The sequence below is a fragment of the Malaclemys terrapin genome, chromosome 2 (assembly GCF_027887155.1).
Source record: "Malaclemys terrapin pileata isolate rMalTer1 chromosome 2, rMalTer1.hap1, whole genome shotgun sequence".
Taxonomy (NCBI): Eukaryota; Metazoa; Chordata; order Testudines; family Emydidae; genus Malaclemys; species Malaclemys terrapin.
The window spans coordinates 163,715,113-163,736,556 of record NC_071506.1 but is presented as its reverse complement, the minus strand read 5'-3'; the positions used below and the strand labels follow the sequence as shown (position 1 = coordinate 163,736,556).

General features: G+C 49.6%; 1 protein-coding gene across 3 annotated transcripts in view; it reads left to right on the top strand.

Annotated features, from left to right (window-relative positions):
* Positions 1 to 21,444, top strand: part of SLC12A7 (solute carrier family 12 member 7) — a 357,234-nt gene that overhangs the window by 93,023 nt on the left and 242,767 nt on the right. The window contains exons 1-2 of one of the 3 annotated variants that reach the window (XM_054018254.1): positions 18,407 to 18,498; positions 19,741 to 19,825. The exons of the other annotated variants lie outside the window; for them this stretch is intronic. The gene's annotated coding sequence lies outside the window, so the exon portion shown is untranslated. Of the gene's footprint in view, positions 1 to 18,406; positions 18,499 to 19,740; positions 19,826 to 21,444 lie in introns of those variants that run through there. 3 annotated transcript variants of the gene reach the window in all.

The window sequence follows — 21,444 nt, the reverse complement described above, 5'->3', positions numbered from 1 at the left end:
AACCCCACCCCCTACCTAAGCCTCCCTGTTCCTTGTCCCCTAACTGCCCCCTCCTAAGACCCCCCCCAAATGCCCCCAGGACCCTACCCTCTACCTGTACCCTGACTGCCCAAAACCTTATCCACACCCCCAGAAAGCCCCCCCCGAACTCCCGACCCCCCCATCTCTTGACTGCCCCTTCTCCGACCCCCTGGCCCCCTTGTTGTTGGCCTTTCTTCACCTAATGTCTCAGTGAACTTGCTCAGGAACTGCCTGAGCCGCTCGTGGGCATGCTGGGCAGCAGTGGGGGAGGAGCTCCAGACTGCCGGAGCCGATCTGTGAATGCAGGGAGGGAGGGAGGGAGGGGGGGAGTGATTTCTGCTGCAGTGGGGAGGAGGAGGGGCTCTCTCTGGCTGTCGGAGCCCCATGTAAGTGACACCATCCGGCCGGCTGCACTGTTAGCCGCGCGTGCTCTGCATGGGGGGGAAGTCCGGACATTTACAAATTCCCCCCGGATGCTATTTTTAGCTTAAAAAGCCGGACATGTCCGGGAGAATCCGGACGAATGGTAACCCTAAACAAGGGAACCTATCTAGTCTATGACATAGGATCTCTCTTTACTTTGGTGTTACTTCTGAGAGGATAGAGGTTTGAGAGGCATATGTCTTAAACCGCTCAGAAGGAAACTTTTATAACTGTAAGCAGACAAGCTTTTTAATTGATGCAAAAAAGCCCTGATTGATTGTTTTGTACCTCAAATAATATCTACCTGAGTTAGTTCTTTTATCTGGCTTACAATCAGGTTCTACTGCACCAATGTGGAAATGTGGTTCGTGACCACTACTACTCCAATGTCCTTCTCATACATGCTTTATGTAGTGTCTTTTAAATCTATTTCAATTAGCAAATTACATTTTTAATTTTGTTTTACCCTATGGAATCTGTGTCTGGGCTTGTAGGTATTCTCATCAGTTATCTTAGATTTCAGCCTCCAATACAGATGTATTGTACATTATTCTAAATTTCCCATTTAAAAAAGCCTCTGCGTGAAATAAATTTATTATCAATGAAGCCGTTATAACAGGGGTGGGCCTGTGGCCTCTGGGCCGCATCCAGCCCACCAGCCGTTTTAATCCGGCCCTAGAGCTCCTGCTGGGGAGCAGGGTCTGGGGCTTGCCCTGCTCCGGCGCTTCAGCTGGGGAGCAGGGTCGGGGGCCTCTGCGTGCGGCTCCCAGAAACAGCGGCATGTCCCCCCTCGGCTCCTATGACTAGGGGCTGCCACGAGGCTCCGCTCCACATGCTGCCTCCTCCCCAAGCGCTGCCCCCGCAGCTCCTATTGGCTGGGAACCGCAGCCAATGGGAGCTGCAGGGGCAGTGCCTGCGGATGGGGCAGTGTGAAGCAGAGCCACCTGGCTGCGGCTCCGTGTAGGAGCTGGAGGGAGGACATGGTGCTGCTTTCGGGAACTGTTTGAGGTAAGCACCACCCAGACCCTGCACCCCTGAGCCACACACCATGCCCCAACCCCCGGTCCCAACCCGGAGCACCCTCCTGCACCCCAACCCCTCATCCTCAGCCCCACCCCAGAGCCTGCACCCCTAGCCAAAGTCCTCACCCCCCCCACCGCCCCCGGAGCCCCCTCCCACACCCTGACCTCATTTCTGGCCCCACCCTGGAGCACACATACCCAGCCAGAACCCTCACCCCGCCCCCCCAACCCCAATTTTGTGAGCATTCATGGCCCGCCATACAATTTCTATACCCAGATGTGGCCCTCAGGCGAAAAAGTTTGCCCACCCTGTCTTAGTGTATATGGGGTTAATGATTATTTATGGTTGAAGAAAGAGCTGGATTTAATATTTGAATCTAAGATTTGACCATAGGAAGTCACCTTTTCAAAGTAATAACATGCATTAAACAGCAACTCAAGAGGCTGTCCTAAATTGCTTAAAGTTGTTGAGTATTTGTTTAATACATACAAATGACTTCATATAGAAATTTAAAACCAGAACAGTGCTTGCAATTAAAGAAAACTGTGTTTACAAACAAGAGATTTAACCAAATGTCACTTTGAACTGTAATTACGCTTTAACATGAAAAATATTTGTGATTATATATTTGACCCAAAAAGAAATTAGCTTATGCATAATGAAATAACTATTGGATTACATTAATATCATCATTCATTGCTCATATGCACAAAGATTATATGAGGATGATGCTTGCGATAGCAGGGAACTGTCCAATCTTATGTGCTTATATTTTCTTAATGGAAATCTTTTCTAAAATAAGATTTCTGTTATTACTTCTGCTAAGTATAGTTGGCTGCAGGCACAGTTTAAATCTTCCTACTCAAACACTACACTCAGTGATAAGGGCGGGGCCTAAGTTACTAATGTCAAATGTCTTTACCATTGATAAAGATCATGTAGCTTAATTCTGTTGGAGTGTACTGCTGCTAGAGTGCAGCTTGGCTTTGTGTCATATGCATACTTTAAACTGCACGAAGCCTTGATGACTTGCCTCAGGATTAATCCACTACTACTGAGAGATAGGATTTGAGGTCTTGCACAAAACGGAGAGGGGACAACTGTCAGCTTCCTGCTGTTTCATTTCGTGATACCTGAAGAGCTAGCAGATTTTAGTTTATTTTATCATGAATGAACAGGATTATGAGGAAGGTGGGCCACGCCTGGGTGAGTCTTTTTATTTTATTTTTTAAAATAAAAGTGTTTGATATTTGACAGTTGATACTCTTTTAGTTGGGAGTAAACTGAGGGTACTTCAAAGGATTAAGAGCTTTTACAGACTATTTTCATTAAAAGTATATGGTACTTGGTTTTAATATCAATATGTTTCTTAAATTACTAAATTTTAAATTTTAATTACTATGTTGACAAGATGGTTGAGTGGTGCAGTATCAGAATCCTCCATTATGTAAAAGGCTTAGAGAGAGGCAGTTTAAGTATTCCTAATTCTGCTTTTCAGTATAATTTAAGTAAACAATTCCAGTCACTGATAAAAACAGTGCAAGATACAATTTAATGTATTTTTTATATATAATATAAGCATTAGATTATATGGAAATGTCTTTGTAAAGTAATTTAACTTTAACTTGAATAACTTGCATTGGATTGGAGAAACCTGTCAACTCTAGTGTTCATAAATAAACAGCTATACATACATACAACTATACATTTTCTGAAGAAAATCTTTTTAGTAGTTTTTGTTTTGTTTTGTTTGTTTTACATTTTGAAATTTAGACCTGGGAATTGCCATTTTGAATTCTGGCTTGTTGTACAAATTAATTCAATATATAATTAAATGCAAAAAATAGTTTAGGTTAGGACACAAACTTAACTTTGAATTTCATTGCTGGGCTAAGCCTGCCTATAATTTGCTCTATTGTGCCTGGACACTCAAAGGTATCAAGCATCTAACATCATAAAAATGTCTTTGGGAGCTGAAATATCTAGTCACGATGAAGTGAGATAGGAGTAGTTTCTGTCAAAACTTTAAAATTCCTTTTGTCAGCTTATATTTCAAACTGCATTTAGTTTTTAAATGTTTCTTTATTTTTACAGTGTTTAAACAATAAAAATACTGGGGAAGGGGGGAGAGGAAACACCATCTTGTACATCTGATGTATAGTTTCCTGTAAATGTGTTTTGGGTTTTAAAAGCTGATAATGCAGGACCAGGATTTATTCTGTTTGTAGCCAGGACTGCTAAAAAGGCAAAGCCTTGTAACATTAAAAAGAAAGTTATTACATTTACAAGAAAGTCAGTTTTTAATTTAGAATTTGAAATGATGTAGGGGTCTGAATATTGGGAGGAAGGGGGTAACCAAACCTGTATATTAGTTCAGCATTAAGGCTGCATCATTCTATTTTTAATTATTTTTAATTTTTTAAAAAAGGACATAGATAAGTTTGATCAGTTATAATAAATTCTTACTAAAACTTACTTAAAGCAATCCTGTATTTACAAAAATAGTGTTTCTGCATAAGCAATATGTATAGTAACAAAATGTTACATAAATACGGATTTTCACCAAACATAAAAATGTACTGCAAAAGATTGTAGTGAATAGGGTTACCATTCGTCCGGATTTACCCGGACATGTCCTCCTTTTCGCGCTAAAAATAGCGTCCGGGGGGAATTTGTAAAGCACTCACAATGTCCGGGATTTCCCCCTCCCCCGGCAGAGCGAGCGGCTGGGAGGGCTGCAGAAAAATCCCGGGCTGGACTCCTGAGCAGCTGTAGAGGAGCCGGAGCCGCCCTGCATTCTGAGTTGGCTTCTCCTGCAACCCGGTCCGGCAGCACTGTGCAGGGCCAGGGACCGGGTTTTGTTGTGCAGGGCCAGGGACCGGGTTTTGTTGTGCTGGGAAGCGCAGCCACGTGTCCGGCTCGGCTGCACAGAGCCCAACACCCTGTTCTGAGCAGCAGGGTAAGGGGGACCGGGGGCAGGAAGGTTCTGGAGGGGGCAGTCAAGAAACGGGGGGGGGGCTTTTGGGGGGGGGTGGAGAAAGTTTTGGGCAGTCAGGGTACAGGTAGGGGGTAGGGTCCTGGGGGGCAGTTGGGGGGGGTCTCAGGAGGGGGCAGTTAGGGGACAAGGAACAGGGAGGCTTAGGGGTGGGGTTCTGGAGGGCAGTTAGGAGCAGGGGTCCCAGGAAGGGGCAGTCAGGGGACAAGGAGCAGGGGGGTGGGGAGCTGGGAGTTCTGGGGGGGGGCTGTCAGGGGGCAGGAGTGGGGAGAGGGATCGGAGCAGTCAGGGGACAGGGAGCAGAGAGGTTTAGATGGGTTGGGAGTTCTGGGGGGGGCTGTCGGGGCAGGAGTGGGGAGAGGGATCGGAGCAGTCAGGGGACAGGGAGCAGAGAGGTTTAGATGGGTTGGGAGTTCTGGGGGGGGCTGTCAAGGGGGCAGGAGTGGGGAGAGGGATCGGAGCAGTCAGGGGACAGGGAGCAGAGAGGTTTAGATGGGTTGGGAGTTCTGGGGGGGGCTGTCAGGGGGCAGGAGTGCGGAGAGGGATCGGAGCAGTCAGGGGACAGGGAGCAGAGGGGTTTAGATGGGTTGGGAGTTCGGGGGGGGGCTGTCAGGGGGTGGGGAGTGGTTGGATGGGGCGTGGGAGTCCCAGGGGTCTGTCTGGGGGTGGGGGTGTGGATAAGGGTTGGGGCAGTCAGGGGACAAGAGGCAGGGAGGCTTAGATAGGGAGTGGAGTCCTGGGGGGCAGTTAGGGGCAGGGGTCCCAGGAGGGGGCAGTCAGGGGACAAGGAACGGGGGGAGGGTTGGGGGTTCTGGGGGGGCGGGAAGTGGGAGGGGCGGGGCTAGGGCGGGGCTCCTCCCGTCCTCTTTTTTGCTTGCTGAAATATGGTAACCCTAGTAGTGAAGAACCTATGCTAACCATTTTGAGGGGCAAAATAGAGACATGTTTAAAACACAAAACAACAACAAAATAAACAGCAGAGCAGATAAAACCTTAGACTGTTCATGCAACTATACCCTCAGATGAACGCTCTGAAATTCCAAATCTGATTTGTGCTGATGAGCTTATACCTTACATCCAAATGATGTTTAGCAGCACTGTAAAACTGAAATAGAAATTTTGTTTTATTATTAAGGTAGCACCAAATGCCCCAAATAGGATTGAGTCCTCGTCATTGTGGGGCTGTATAAACACATACAATCTCTGCCTAGAAGGGCTTACAATCTAAAAGCACAAATGGGGGAAGGATAGTGGGTGGGATAAAATATGTAAGCAAATAAATCTGGTGAAGAACTGGCACAGCTTTGTTAAAAGTGTAGGTTTTTATTTTTGTAGGCTGTTGTGGCCTCTGAGGGAGGTCATGCCTTCTCACAGTTTGGCCTGCTAGATTATTCTCCAAATGAAGAAAAAAGCGGGGGAGTTAGCAGTTCTCAGTAGGCCCTGGCCTTCAAGTGAGGTGGGGCTGTAAACAGTATGGGTTCTGACACACAACTAGGCCAAGTGGTTGCATTTTATTTGCCCAGTCTTTAAGCAGGGCGGGCCAGCAAACAGACAAGGTTCTGGCCTGCAGTCAGAGCTGTAGCACCAGCCCAATCTATGGGGCTCAGGCAGGGGTGTCCAAGGAGTCTAGGCCTCCTTGCCTATGGAGGGGGAGTACTGCCACCCCAGGGGTGGGGTGGCAGGGGGGATGTGGGCCCACCTAACTACTGCATCCCAGCCCAGGACCCTAACAGTAGTGGAGTGGTCCACCACTGGATCAGTGGGGATCCGCCCACAACATGCTGACCTTGTACCAGGCCAGCTCTCAACCAGACTGTTGGTTGTTGGGCTGCTTCCTACTCTCCCGCTCGGGTGTACCTGCGTGCAGGGGTCATCCTCAGTCTCCTCGGGATATACTGCCAAGGGTAGCGGTAGCTGCTCCTCGGCATTGGGAGTGGCAGGGCTCTCTGGAAGCTCGCACAGGCCCTTGGGGTAGCTGCAGTTCTCCTCAGCATCCCACTCCAGCAGCAGGGAAGATGTGTCTGTCTCCCTCTGCAGCTCCCTCCCAACTGAGCTGCTGATCCGGCCTTTTATGCTTCCTCTTCCTGTCCTGTCCCTCTGTTACCTGCAAAAAATCTAGGGCACATACCCTACCAAGGGTTCAAAATCTATACCCTACAAGAGCTCAAGGCGTGGCCTGGTCAATTTAGGTACCTGCCCTTTCCCACGGGGCTCAGGGCTCTACGGGTCCGCGGAACCTTTTCCCAGTGAGAGCCTTGCACAGCTGTGCTCTAAACATCTATTTATTAGCAACACACACAGAATACACATACCAAGCAAATCTCTTATGATCACCACTCCCAATATACAGACAAAATTCACCTGATAACCAGTCAGGATCCTCTCATCTGGGGGTTTCCAGCGATGCCTTTGGACGTCACAGTCATGGAGAGGGATCAGACTTCTAGCAGCTTGACGTTAAATTCCAGTCCAGCTACCTCCTTTAGCTTCACTAAACCTATCACATTATTCAGTACCCCTAGGTAACAAAATTTTTACCGGCACCTATGGTTTCTCCTCCCTGCTCAACTCTTTTTACATTTTATCTCTCATGCCCAAATTGTAAGTTATTTATTACCTTCTTTGTTTGTGCAGATGGTCAGCATAAATTCCCTGGTCTGATCTTATCTTATCTATTTGACCAGTTCTTGGGGTCTTTCTGTTTCCTCCCTAAAGTTCCCAGTGCCTGGGTGTCTCTACTTTACAACACTTGGTGTTATAACTTGTTAGGGGCATTCTTGAGGTGGGGACACCTTAGCAGCAGTGGAGCTTTTTTTCCTTAATTTTAGTTGTGAACTCCCTGAGTTTCACCCAAGGCTGGTTTAGTACAAGGTGAGTTAAATCTCAGGCCTACACCTCTGCTTCTGGCATGTCCTCCTGGCTCCGCCCAACAGGTGGCTTAGGGCGTTCCCTCTGTGGGAGGCCACGCTTCCTTGCTACAGTTTTGTTTTGTCTTTTAATGACTGGAGCTTGGGGAAAGGAGTAGGAAAAGGAAAGAAGAGGAAAAGAAATAGTCACAGCTTGTCACCTTCCTCACCATGAACATTAGGCTGGGTTTTGAAAGGAGTCTGAAGGATAACATAGTGGCTATTTGAATTTTGTCAGAGAATTTTCCTCACCAGTAGCACAGGAGAAAGCACAGAGATGTTTTTGGGAGAAGCTGATTGGTGAGTATTCAGGACTGGGAATGCTGGCAGAGTGAAAGCATAATTCATCCCAATAGGTCAGCTAGGTAGAGTGTAGCTAAATTAGGAAGGGTCTTAAAGACAAGAAGCTTTTATTTAATGAAGAGCTGAACGGGGAGCTAGTGTAGCGACATACAATGGGGGATGATGTGGCCAGAGTGATGAGCCACGAGTGTTATTTTTGCAGCATCAGCAGCACTCTTAATAGATTTGAGTGGAGCAAGGTAGCAGTACTTTAAGGCCAGAAAAGAGGAGGTTGAAGTACTTAAGATATGAAATGCTAAAGGCTTGGATGAGAGTTTTGACTAGTGACAAAGAGGAAAGGCTGGATTTTAGAGATGATGTAATTAAAAAAAAAAAAAAGAAGAGTGGAGGTGGGGCGGCAAGTACCGAGATTTAGAAATGGCTTGAATCATAGAATCATAGAATATCAGGGTTGGAAGGGACCTCAGGAGGTCATCTAGTCCAACCCCCTGCTCAAAGCAGGACCAATTCCCAACTAAATCATCTCAGCCAGGGCTTTGTCAAGCTGGGCCTTAAAAACCTCCAAGGAAGGAGATTCCACCACCTCCCTAGGTAACGCTTGAATATGATACAGTTGAGTGCAAAGTCAAAGATGACACCACAGTGACTGTAAAGATGTGCAGGTGTCTGGTGTCCATGGTGATGGAGAAAGGGAAAGACTTGGGGTGTGTTGAAGGGAAGATCAAGAACTTAGTTTTCATCATGTTCTGTTTAAGAAGACAACTGGGAAACCTATAAAGAGATGTTGAAAGTATTAGGGCTTTTTACACTTACCAGGGGATCTACGCGCGGCAATTGATGCATCTGTCTAAGACCCGCTAAATTGATCTCCACTTGCTCTCCCGTTGACTCCTGTACCTCACCAGATAGAGAAGAGTAGGGTGAGTTGATGGGAGAGCATCTCCTATCGCCATTGTGTAGTGTGGACCCGGCAGTAAGTAGATCTAAGCTACGTCGATTTGAGCTATGCTATTCATATAACTTAAATTGCATAGCTTAGATAGAATTTTCCCTGTAGTGTAGACAAGGCCTTAGATAGGATGAAGGGAGATAAATTTGCAAAAAGAACAGGAGTACTTGTGGCACCTTAGAGACTAACAAATTTATTAGAGCAGAAGCTTTCGTGGACTACAGCCCACTTCTTCGGATGCATATAGAGTGGAATAAATATTGAGGAGATACATATACACACATACAGAGAGCATAAACAGGTGGGAGTTGTCTTATCAACTCTGAGAGGCCAATTAAGTAAGAGAAAAAAAACTTTTGAAGTGATAATCAAGATAGCCCAGTACAAACAGTTTGATAATAAGTGTGAGAATACTTACAAGGGGAGATAGATTCAATGTTTGTAATGGCTCAGCCATTCCCAGTCCTTATTCAATCCTGAGTTGATTGTGTCTAGTTTGCATATCAATTCCAGCTCAGCAGTCTCTCGTTGGAGTCTGTTTTTGAAGTTTTTCTGTTGTAAGATAGCCACCCGCAGGTCTGACATAGAATGACCAGACAGGTTAAAGTGTTCTCCCACTGGTTTTTGAGTATTATGATTCCTGATGTCAGATTTGTGTCCAGTAATTCTTTTGCGTAGAGACTGTCCGGTTTGGCCAATGTACATGGCAGAGGGGCATTGCTGGCACATGATGGCATATATCACATTGGTAGATGTGCAGGTGAACGAGCCCTTGATGGTATGGCCTGTCACAGTTCATGAAAACTATATCTGTATTTCTTTTCTTTGGTCCCCCAAGGGCATCCGCTTAAAGTTTTCCAGCTCCCAGCCATCCTCTCTCTTGGGCAGAGACCCACATCTCTTGCCCTCCTGACCCGGGTGTTTTAATGCTGTCTACACTATGATTAAGAATATGATTTTGTCATGGAGGTCATGGATTCCGTGACTTCAATGGACCTCCGTGACTTCTTTGGCTTCAGCCCCCACCAGAGCAGTGTGGGTGGAACCACAGGCACCAACTTTCCTTGGCGCCAGTGGGTGCTCGTGCTCCCCTTCCCCGACTTTGCCCCCTCCCTGCCCCTATTAGACCCCTCCCCAAATCCTCACCCTGGCCCTGCCTCTTCCCTGAGCGTGCCGCGTTCCTCCTCCTCCCCCTCCCTCCTACTGCTTGCCGCACGAAACAGCTGTTTCGTAGTGCAAGCCCTGGGAGGGAGGGGGAGAAGCAGGACTCAGCGGCGCACTCAGGGGAGGAGGCGGCGGAGCGGAGGTGAGCTGGGCCAGGGAGCTGCCGGTGGGTGCAGAACACCCACCAATTTTTCCCTGTGGGTGCTCCAGGGCTGGAGCACCCATGGAGTCGGAGCCTATGGGTGGAGCAGCTGTGTGGCCCTAGTGCAGGAGCAATGGCTGGGGCTGAGTCCAGTGCTGGAGCAGCAGCCCCACCACAGGAGCACTGTTTTAATGCTCAGTTATGGTTCTTACAACTGTTTTTACATATATCTGGGGCTCAAAATATGGCTCTGATCTGATCCCAAACTAATATCATATTTGATCCCAGTTAGTGTCTAGCACCCACTCTTTCTTTGGGGAAGCCATATTTTAAAAGTTGGATCGGCAGTGTATCTTGAGCCTTGGTGACACACCTGTAAATGTCATTTGTGCATGTTCAGCAGTACTGGGACTCTGTTGCAAGCTAGAATATTTGCAGGTAGACTGATGTCAGAATAACTAGGTGGTTCAAGTTGGCATGCTGTGGCCATCAAACCTCATTCATATCCATGTACTGTGAATTCAAGTCCAGCTCTGGACAGCTTTCAGAGAATGTGTATTGTGCTCATTAATTACTCTCCACCTGCATTCTGCATCAGCTGAGGGGCTGCAAAGTGGGTCTTTTTGGAAGTTTGCCCTGAGAGCAAAAAAGCTTCTGGTTTAGGAGCTGGTATTTCAATATGCTCTAAAATCCACAAGAATGCTCAGATTGATTAGAAAACTACTATGCCTCATCAGGGTCAGAGGTAGTTAGCTGTGCAAGTTTGTGGGCATTTGGTCCAGGGATCCCTCAGATAATGTTTCCCCAATAAGGAGTTGCTTTAAATATTCAAATTGCTCTAAAACCCATCTACAGAGGGAGGCTGACTTGAACATTGGTATGCCACCATAGGGCAGAATTGGAGTTTGGGAGAGACATGGTGAGCTGGGCTTACTCAAACAAAATGCATTTCAGTACAGCTAAATGCAAGATTATATTGCTAGGAAAAAAGAATGTAGGCCATGCCTACAGAATGGGAACTGTATCCTGCAAAGCAGTGAATCTGGAAAGGAATTAGGGGCCATAGCGGCCGAGCAACTGAACATGAGTTCCCCATGTGATGCTGTGGCAAAAACTGAGCAGTTTTGGGGTTGTTTGGTCAAGGGTTTTCCCAAAGCCCCTCTAAAATGTATGCTTAAACAATTTCAGATTCTTACAAGAGTTCTGATGTTGAGCTGTGGAAAAATCTATCTTGGACTGCCTCTGGGATAAGCTATAGAACTACACCAAGGATATGTTTAGAAATATTTTAAGTTATTGCCTGCTAAAAGCTTTAACTTCTCTATTTTGACCTCTGAGGGCTACTGTTTTCTCAGAAACTCTTTGGTGAGTGACACACCAAATAATGTCCTCACATGATGGCTTAGAGGAATGAGTACTTCCCCTCGAACACAAGGGCCACCCATTTAAAGCCTAACCTCTGGAGTTTATAACCTGTTTACATTAGAGTTTTACTCTACCTTTTCCTTGGTGTTTCAGGCCATAATGGAAGCGTGGGTGGTGTTTGAAACTTTGAGCAAGTTCAGCACTCCCAGTGCCATCCACCCATCTACAAGTACCAACTTCAGACAGTTTGGATGGGCTGTATTGTGGCTGGGATGATTGGTTTGTTGCTCAGATATGGGAGGATTAGTTGCCACACTGAAAATGGTAGCAGAGAGGCCAGTGTAAGAGTCCCAGCCTGGATAAATCAGTATTCTGCTGAAATAGGCTCACTGAAGTCTTTCTGGGCAGCACTAGGCACGATGGACTGGGCCTGTGCTCGGCACTGGGAAGAGATATGTTTAGTACATGGTACAAACAAACAGTGCTGAAACTGGTTTGGGGAGCTGAGAATAGGCATGTTCAGTGTTTAGAATAGTGAGATTAGGGTGAGAAGTTGAGAATGGGCATGCTTGGTGCATGGAATCAAGGCCGGCGCTTCCACTAGGCAACCCTCGCGGTTGCCTAGGGCGAAAGGATTTGAGGGGCTGCATTTTGCCGCCCTCGGCGGAAATTGGGCAGCGGGTCCTTCACTCACTCCAGGACCCGCTGCCGAAGTGCCCCGAAGATGCGGAGTGGAAGGACTCCTGCCGCCGAATGCTCAGAGGAGGAGTGTTGCTGCCTAGGGCGGCAAAAACCCTGGCGCCGCTCCTGCATGGAATGGGCACAGAGTGTTGAGATGGGTGGTGAGGAACTGAGGGAAGGTCTGCACTTAAAATGCTGTAAGCCCCTCCGTTGCTTCCAACTGTTAAATGTGCTCCTCACAGCCCATCGGCTCCACCTTCCGCCTTTCCGCCCCTCCGTTGCTTCCAACTGTTAAATGTGCTCCTCACAGCCCATCGGCTCCACCTTCCGCCTTCCCTATAGCACCTTGAATACTTCTAGGGACACACAAGGTATGTCTACACTACAGGATTACTCCGAATTTACAGAATTCAATTTTTGGCAACCGATTGTATAAAGTCGAGTGCATGCGGCCACACTAAACACATTAATTTGGTGGTGTGCATCCATGTACCGAGGCTAGCATCGACTTCCGGAGCATTGCACTGTGGGTAGCTATCCCATAGTTCCCGCAGTCTCCCCCGCCCATTGGAATTCTGGGTTGAGATCCCAATGCCTGATGGGGCAAAAAACATTGTCGCTGGTGGTTCTGGATACAGCCTCACCCCTCCCTCCGTGAAAGCAATGGCAGACAACCGTTTTGCACCTTTTTTCCTGGGGGAACTGTGCAGACACCATACCATACCATGGAGCCCGCTCAGCTCAAGACACCAGTCATGAACATTGTAAACACCTCGCGCATTATCATGCAGTTTATGCTGAACCAGGACCTGAAAAACCAGGGGAGGAGGAGGCTGCGACTGCAATGCGGCGACAAGAGTGATGAGGACATGTACATGGACACAGAATTCTCTCAAACCGCAGGCCCCAGCGCTTTGGAGATCTTGCTGTTAATGGGGCAGGTTCTAGCCGTGGAATGCCGATCTTGGGCCCAGGAAACAAGCACAGCCTGGTGGGACCGCATAGTGTTGCAGGTGTGGGACGATTCCCAGTGGCTGCGAAACTTTCGCATACAAAAGGGGACTTTCATGGAACTTTGTGACTTGCTTTCCCCTGCCCTGAAGCGCCAGAATACCAAGATGAGAGCAGCCCTCACAGTTGAGAAGCGAGTGGCAATAGCCCTGTGGAAGCTTGCAATGCCAGACAGCTGCCGGTCAGTTGGGAATCAATTTGGAGTGGGCAAATCTACTGTGGGGGCTGCTGTGATGCAAGTAGCCAAAGCAATCACTGAGCTGCTGCTACCAAAGGTAGTGACTCTGGGAAATGTGCAGGTCAGAGTGGATGGCTTTGCTGCAATGGGATTCCCTAACTGTGGTGGGACGATAGGTGGAACCCATATCCCTATCTTGGCACCGGAGCACCAGGGCAGCCAGTACATAAACCTCAAGGGGTACTTTTCAGTGGTGCTGCAAGCACTGGTGGATCACAAGGGACGTTTCACCAACATCAACGTGGGCTGGCCGGGAAGGGTTCATGACGCTCGCGTCTTCAGGAACACTAGTCTGTTTAAATGGCTGCAGCAAGGGATTTACTTCCCAGACCAGAAAATAACCACTGGGGATGTTGACATGCCAATAGTTATCCTTGGGGACCCAGCCTATCACTTAATGCCATGGCTCATGAAGCCATACACAGGCAGACTGGACAGTAGTCAGGAGCTGTTCAGCTACAGGCTGAGCAAGTGCAGAATGGAGTTAGAAAGTGCATTTGGACGTTTAAAGGGTCGCTGGCGCACGTTACTGACTCGCTCAGACCTCATCCAAACCAATATTCCCATTGTTATTGCTGCCTGCTGTATGCTCCACAATCTCTGAGAGAGTAAGGGGGAGACCTTTATGTCGGGTTAGGAGGCTGAGGCAAATCGACTGGCTGCTGATTATGTGCAGCCAGACACCAGCGTGATTAGAAGAGCGCACCAGGAAGTGCTGCGCATCAGAGAAGCTTTGAAAACTAGTTTGTTTCTCCTTGATGAAAACCCACCCCCTTGATTGACTCATTCTCTGTAAGCAACCCACCCTCCCCCTTCAATCACAGCTTGCTTTCAAAGGAAATAAAGCCACTATCATTTAAAAATCATTTATTCTTTATTAATTGATTATAAAAAGAGGGAGAGAACTGACAAGGTAGCCCGGGTGGGGTTTGGGAGGAGGATAGGAGGGAAGGAAAAGGCCACTAAAAAAGTTTAAAATAGTGACAGCCTTTTGCTTGGACCGTTCACTGGGGTGGAGTGGGAGGGTGCATGGAGCCTCCCCCCTGCGTTCTTACATGTCTGGATGAGGAGGCTATGGAACATGGTGAGGTGGGAGGGTGGTTATACAGGGGCTGTAGGGGCACTCTGTGATCCTGCTGCCGTTCCTGACGCTCCACCAGATGCCGGACCATGTCAGTTTGCTCACGCAGCAACCCCAGCGTTGCATCCTGCCTCCTCTGATCTTCCTGCCGCCACCTCTCATCTCGAGCGTCTCTCCTGTCCTCACGTTGGTCCCTTCTGTCCTCATGTTGGTCTCTCCTGTCCTCACGTTCACTGGCATCTTTCCTGTACTTCGATACCGCATCATAGAATCATAGAATATCAGGGTTGGAAGGGACCTCAGGAGGTCATGTAGTCCAACCCCATGCTCAAAACAGGACCAATTCCCAACTAAATTATCCCAGCCAGGGCTTTGTCAAGCCTGACCTCTAAGGAAGGAGATTCCACCACCTCCCTAGGTAACCCATTCCAGTGCTTCACCACCCTCCTAGTGAAATGTTTTCCCTAATATCCAACCTAAACCGCCCCCACTGCAACTTGAGACCATTACTCCTTGTTCTGTCATCAGGTACCACTGAGAACAGTCTAGATCCATCCTCTTTGGAACCCCCTTTCAGGTAGTTGAAAGCAGCTATCAAATCCCCCCTCATTCTTCTCTTCTGCAGACTAAACTATCCCAGTTGCCTCAGCCTCTCCTCATAAGTCATGTGCTCCAGCCCCCTAATCAGTTTTGTTGCCCTCTGCTGGACTCTTTCCAATTTTTCCACATCCTTCTTGTAGTGTGGGGCCCAAAACTGGACACAGTACTCCAGATGAGGCCTCACCAATGTTGAATAGAGGGGAATGATCACGTCCCTCAATCTGCTGGCAATGCTCCTACTTATACAGCTCAAAATGCTGTTAGCCTTCTTGGCAACAAGGGCACACTGTTGACTCATATCCAGCTTCTCGTCCACAGTAACCGCTCGGTCCTTTTCTGCAGAACTGCTTCCTAGCCATTCAGTCTCTAGTCTGTAGCAGTGCATGGGATTCTTCTGTCCTAAGTGCAGGACTCGGCACTTGTCCTTGTTGAACCTCATCAGGTTTTCTTTTGGCCCGATCCTTTAATTTGTCTAGGTCCCTCTGTATCCTATCCCTACCCTCCAGGGTATCTACCACTCCTCCTAGTTTAGTGTCATCTGCAAACTTGCCGAGAGTGCAATCCACGCCATCCTCCAGATCATTAATTAAGATATTGAACAAAACCGGCCCCAGGACCGACCCCTGGGGCACTCCACTTGAAACCGGCTGCCAACTAGACATGGAGCCGTTGATCACTACCTGATGAGCCCGACGATCTAGCCAGCTTTCTATCCACCTTATAGTCCATTCATCCAGCCCATACTTCTTTAACTTCCTTCCACTCATTCTGATGAGCTCTTTCATTGTGGGTCGATTCCGTGATTTCAAAGAACATTTCATCTCATGTCCTTTTTTTCACCGCCTTAACTGAGATAGCCTTCGGGACGGAGGAGGGAGGCTTGAAAAATTTGCAGCTGCGGGAGGGAGGCGAAAAAGGGGAGAGAAGTATTTAAAAAGATACATTTTACAGAACAATGCTTATACTCTTTCACTATTCACATTACATAGCACATGTGATTTCAGTACAAGGTCGCATTTTGCATCTTAATATTGAGTGCCTGCGGCTTTGGTGTTAGAGATCACAGATGCAGGTCCGGGCAACAGAATTCAGCTTGCATGCGGCCATAAGCCATCGTTTTTCGGCTTCTGCAGCCTTCAGAAAAGCAGCACCCTCCTTTCCCACATACCAAGCAAAGCCCGTTGAGTGCTGCAGTTTTCCTGTTAACGTGCAGCAGCAGAAACCAAATTATCCACCCCTTTCCCTCCACCTAGGGTGACCAGATGTCCTGATTTTATAGGGACAGTCCCGATTTTGGAGCTTTTTCTTATATAGGCTCCTATTACCCCCGATCCTCTGTCCCAATTTTTCACACTTGCTGTCTGGTCACCCTACCTCCACCAGGCTTCCAGCTTGCTCCCTGAGGCTGAGGAATCGCTCTCAGTGGCCAGTCACACTGGCTTCCCGTCTGCCTCGCACATGGCGTAGTGAAAGGAGCTGGAGGGCAGGCTGAGGAGCTGGCCTGTCGTGTCACGTACACCTGCACGGGTGCACGCTGTCGTACATGGATACACTTAGCTGCGTGCATACACAGAAATACTGTAAATCGATTCAAATGCAGTTCCACCGAGTTCAGTCCCAGGGATGACGTGACCCAACGATGAGATGATCCATCCCGTCACCTCGTCCTGTTCCGCAGCGTCCGGTGTGTAATCTAATATCTCGCTCGCTGCATGCTGCAGAATGATCCAATTATGCCCACGCCCGGCCCTTTGCACTGCTTTACCCCGGGCACAGTTGGCCCGCACGGATCGTTCCAGTGAATTAATTAAAGCTCCTCAAACAGCGGTTAACATTTGATCTTTGTTTGGAAGCCGACTGTCACCGCAGCTCCCCCCACACACCGCCCCCCGCCACCGTTGGCCAGCTGGAGCTCAGGAAGCAGAGAGATGCACTGAGGGGCTCTGCCCAGCCAGAGAGGCAGGGACTGGATAGCTCTGGCTGCAGAGGGGCTAGCAAGGCTCCTTTTCCTGCCCAAAGACCGAGTCTCCCATACGGATTAAAGGGAGCCAGGGCTCACAGCATAGCAGGGAAGCTCCGAGGGAGGGATTCCAGGTCTGTCAACTACCATGGACCATTGCAGTGACCATGAGATGAACTCTAAGGTGGCCACTGCAAGTGCAGGGAGAGGAGGGGCCAGGGGCTAGTGCTAAGGTAGAGCACAGTACTCCAGGGGATAATGCTATGGAAGTTCTGAGTACCCCAGGGGGGATTGCTGTAGTATTAGGGTAGCCAGGGGTAGTGTTGTGGTAGTATTGGGTACTCCAGGGTGTAGTATAGATTCTCCAGGGCATAGTGCTAGTGGTAGTATTGGGTACTCCAAGGTGAACGGGGTACCCCAGAGGGCGGTGCTGTGGTATTGGAGTTTGCCAGGGGGTAGTGTTATGATATTAGGCTATCCCAGGGGGTAGTACTAGGTTTGTACAAGGTACCCCGGGTGCAGTACTATGGCTGTACTGTGCACCAGCGGTTTCCAATGGAACCCAAGACAGCACATGTGAGGATCAGCCCATGGGATAGAGGCTACTGGGGGGCACTTACCATTGACCCCTATATCAGGGGACTCACCCCCGGTGCAGATGTGGGGAGCAAGAGGAAATCACACAGGACGTGTGTGCTGGGAAAAGAGCCGGTGGTTAGGATGTTGGGTGTAGCCTGTGGCGTATGACCTGGGGAGTGGCTGAACTATGGGATGGCACCAGGGGTCATTCCATATGGAACAGGCCATGTGGGGACCAGGGTATGGGTGCTGTGGGATGAATTAGCCCCTAGTACTGCAGGTCAGGGGGAAGGGTCACCTTTGGTACCGATGTTAGCGAGATCAGCCCAGGGTGGGTGCAAGAAGGAGGAGACGCTGGGGTTTTGTGGGATATGAGCAGTGTTAGGATTAGCCCATGATAGGGCTTTAATATGGAGATATATCTATCTCATAGAGCTGGAAGGGACCGTGAAAGGTCATCAAGTCCAGTCCCCTGCCTTCACAGCAGGACCAAGTACTGTCCCTGACAGATTTTTGCCCCAGATCCCTAAATGCCCCCCTCAAGGATTGAACTCACAACCCTGGGTTTAGCAGGCCAATGCTCAAACCACTGAGATTGTGCCCAGGTATAGAGGGTGGGGGAAGCAGCCCGAGAAGTTTGGTCTGAGGGGAATATCCATGATACAGGTGCTGGGGTGGGGAATTGCCCATGGAGACAGGGATCCCTAAAGGTACGGATGTGGAACCCCACCCTCTCCTTCTTGCTTTCCAAAGCCCCTCAGTGACTTTCTCTGCTAGGGGTGATTTTAGCCCCACGTTGCACTAGCCAGTACCCAGAAGTAGGATCACATCCCTTCATCGCTCTTTTCTCCCTCCCGAAATGCTGTTGGGACCAGCACAGCTGTGCTCCCTCTGTGCTCCAATACACCCTGCTTTCCCCACCGACCAGGACCCTCCTCATGCCTCATTTCTCCCCTACTCTCCAGTTTATCGACACTCCTGGGAACCTGCCTCCATCCATGAACCTCACCCAGCTACTTAGCCTGAAGAGGAACCTCAACCTAACCTCTGCTTACCAGTGAGTACTCTGCTATGGGGCTGCCCAGGAGATCCGCCCCCCACATTCTTAATGCCATTGCTTATGCTGTCTGGCTGCTTCCTAACAGACTGGCCTCCTTAGGAAACTCCTTGAAATGAAGGCCAACCGTCTCGAACTGGGAGTGGAGCTTAAATCAGAACTAGACCCCTGATTTCCCGAAGTCCCAGCTCCCACTGACCTCTGGGGATGGAGCAGGTCGAAAATGTTCTAGCGAAACTCTTTTTCGACTGAAAATTGGGTTTTTGGCTAAATGGGCATTTCCCCAGGAAGCGGCCGTGGCGTTCCTCAAAAAGTTTGGATTTTTTCCGGTGAAAAAGCAGACATTTTCAGGCCTGGCCAAAAACATTTCTGGTTTTTAGCAGGTTGCGGCCAGAATTCTTTGGTTTTCAATTTTTATTGATGTTTTCCGGAGGGGGTGGAAATATTCATTTTCCACCCAGCTCGTATTGTGAGTGCATCAAGACGCCTTTCACTGAGGTGCCCGCATATGTATTAAGTGTCCAACAGTTGAATACTTACCCAGCAGCTCAGATTCCACCTTTGGTTGCCCCTCATACAACTGAGGGCCAAATCTGGGCTAGTCTCGCTGACCTGAAACACCTCACACAGTTAGTTCAGCGAATTGCGATCTCCAGCCTACCTGGCCCATTCTAAGCTCCTTTGAAATCTCCTCACCTTGCTGCTGACACCAGTGACCTGCTTATGCCACCTACCAACTTCCCTGGCTTTAGGGTTACGGTAGTGGAGGCGCCAGTCAGCGCTTCTGTTACCAGACAGGCTCCAGTGTGCAGGGCTGGCTGGAAGCAATTCATCCCGGTCCCCAAAGGACAGTCTCAGCCCTTCATCATCTGGCCATATCCCTGGGACAGGAAAGGGTTCAGTGGATGCAGAGGTTCTAGAGGCACCTCCTGTTATTACCAGCCTCAGTAATCACAAGGCAATGACCTACCATGTCTAACAGAGACAGTAGAGTGGGAGGAAAGGGGACCCGAAGACAAGTAGAATCTGATCTGGTGGGAAGCCTCCCGTGGACTGAATTGGGAGCTGCGTGGTGCCAAACTGGACTCTGGACACTAGGGAGGCGTGTGGGGCTGCAGTAGCCATGTGGAGCCAAGGCACAGGCTGGCTTTAGGCAGATCCCCTCGAGGAGCGCTGCCCGGGAGTCTCCTCTCCCCTCTCCCGCCCATGCTGACTTCCCCCCCCCCCACCGCTCTGTTCCAGGGAGTGCAAGAAGGGTGCAGGCCTCTGGGACGTTCTGCAGCTCAGAGATGCCTACAGTCTTGAGGATCACCTCCACCTCAGCCAGGTGAGTGGGGGCTTTTCCCCAGGGGGCACCTGTCCTCCCACTCTCGCCAGCCCTGTGGCATCCTTAAGCAAGGAGGGGAATTAAACCTCCACGTTCATACAGTCTCGCACTGTCCCCTGCCCCCAGATCTGCCCACTTAAAGGGAGATTTAGTCTTTACATTGATTCAGCCAAGGGTTTCTCCAAGGGACCCAATCCCTGGCCTCTCTTTCCCAGTGAATTCAGTCTCTATTTTCCATCCAGTCCCGGGTTTCCTCCAACGTCCCCCTTCCAGCACAGACGTGGTGGAACCATCTGTCCTCACTCAAGGGGAGACTCTTCCTTTTCCATCTTCCTCCGTTCTGGGCTTCCAGGAGAGGTTGTGGTGGGAAGGGAATTTGGCCTTGCAGCTGTGTGCATATAAAGTACCATGCCTCTCCTCACCTAGCGGGCTCATGCATGAGGCTTAGAGGGCAGGATGCAAAACGCGGGGCCTAGGAAAAATACAAATGTGTGTGTAACCCACTGAGTGTGTTATAGCTCCCTGCCTAACCCACAGAGGGTGTGAGACTATGACTAGTCCTAGTTAGAAAGCCTTAGCTCTGGAGATTCCCCGGTTCAATCCCCAGTGTATCAGCCCAGATAACAGCCATCCCTTAAACACTGCAAAATAGCACAAGGCTAATTTCTCTTGCATGCAAAATGGGCCCTATCTGCTCAGCTTCAACATTCAGAATTTCCAAAGAGTGCTGAGTAATTCATCCCCCCGGCAATGAGCTGGCCTGAGCGGGACGAATGGGAAATCTGGGTCTGAGACGAAGTGTGCATCTAAGAGAGAGGAACCTCTCGGATGCTGGGTGAAGTATCATACAGGGGCTGTATGTCGTGCTGTCCTGCTTTTATAGCACTAGGATGGGGCACACAGATTTGCCTTTACTGGGTTGACTGGTTTGGAGGCCGTTCCATGGATCTAGCTCTACTGGGCTGACTGGTGGCGGGGCCGCAGCAGTGGAGGCAGCTCCTGCCATGGAGGGCCCAGTCTTTTTAGCCACCGGCCGCGGCATCCCTTCCCGCTGCTCTGCGGGTGCCCCTCCCCCGGCCCCCAGGGCGTATGCCTAGGTGGCGGCGGCCCCCCCGCCTGCCGGTATGCCATCTCGCCCATCCACCGCCTCCGCTTCCATCTATAGTGGCCTGGGCCCCTTCCCCACCTTGACTAGGAGGCATGGCATCCGTTGCCTCCAGGTGCCCGCCTCGTCGCACGTAGAGACCTACGTGCGGGCGTTGGCGAGGGTGGTGGGGCCCACGGCCATCGTGGCGGCCTCCAAAATGTATGGCAAGGTTGTCTTTTTCCTTGCCTCGGAGGCCGCCGCCCAAGAGGCGGTGGAGAAGGGCCCGGCGTTGGAGGGGTGTATTTGTCCCCCTGGAGCCGCTGGAGGACCTGGGTGTCCATGTGGTCCTTACCTCTGTTCCTCCTTTCCTTCCCAATGTCGCCTTGCTGCCTGCCCTTTCCAACCTGGGGAAACCTATTTCCATCGTTCGCCCTCTCTCGCTAGGCTGCAAGGACCCCGCCCTCCGTCACGTCCTCTCGTTCCGCCGGCACATGCAGCTCCAACTGCCGCCGGCGGCACGTGCCGGAGAGGC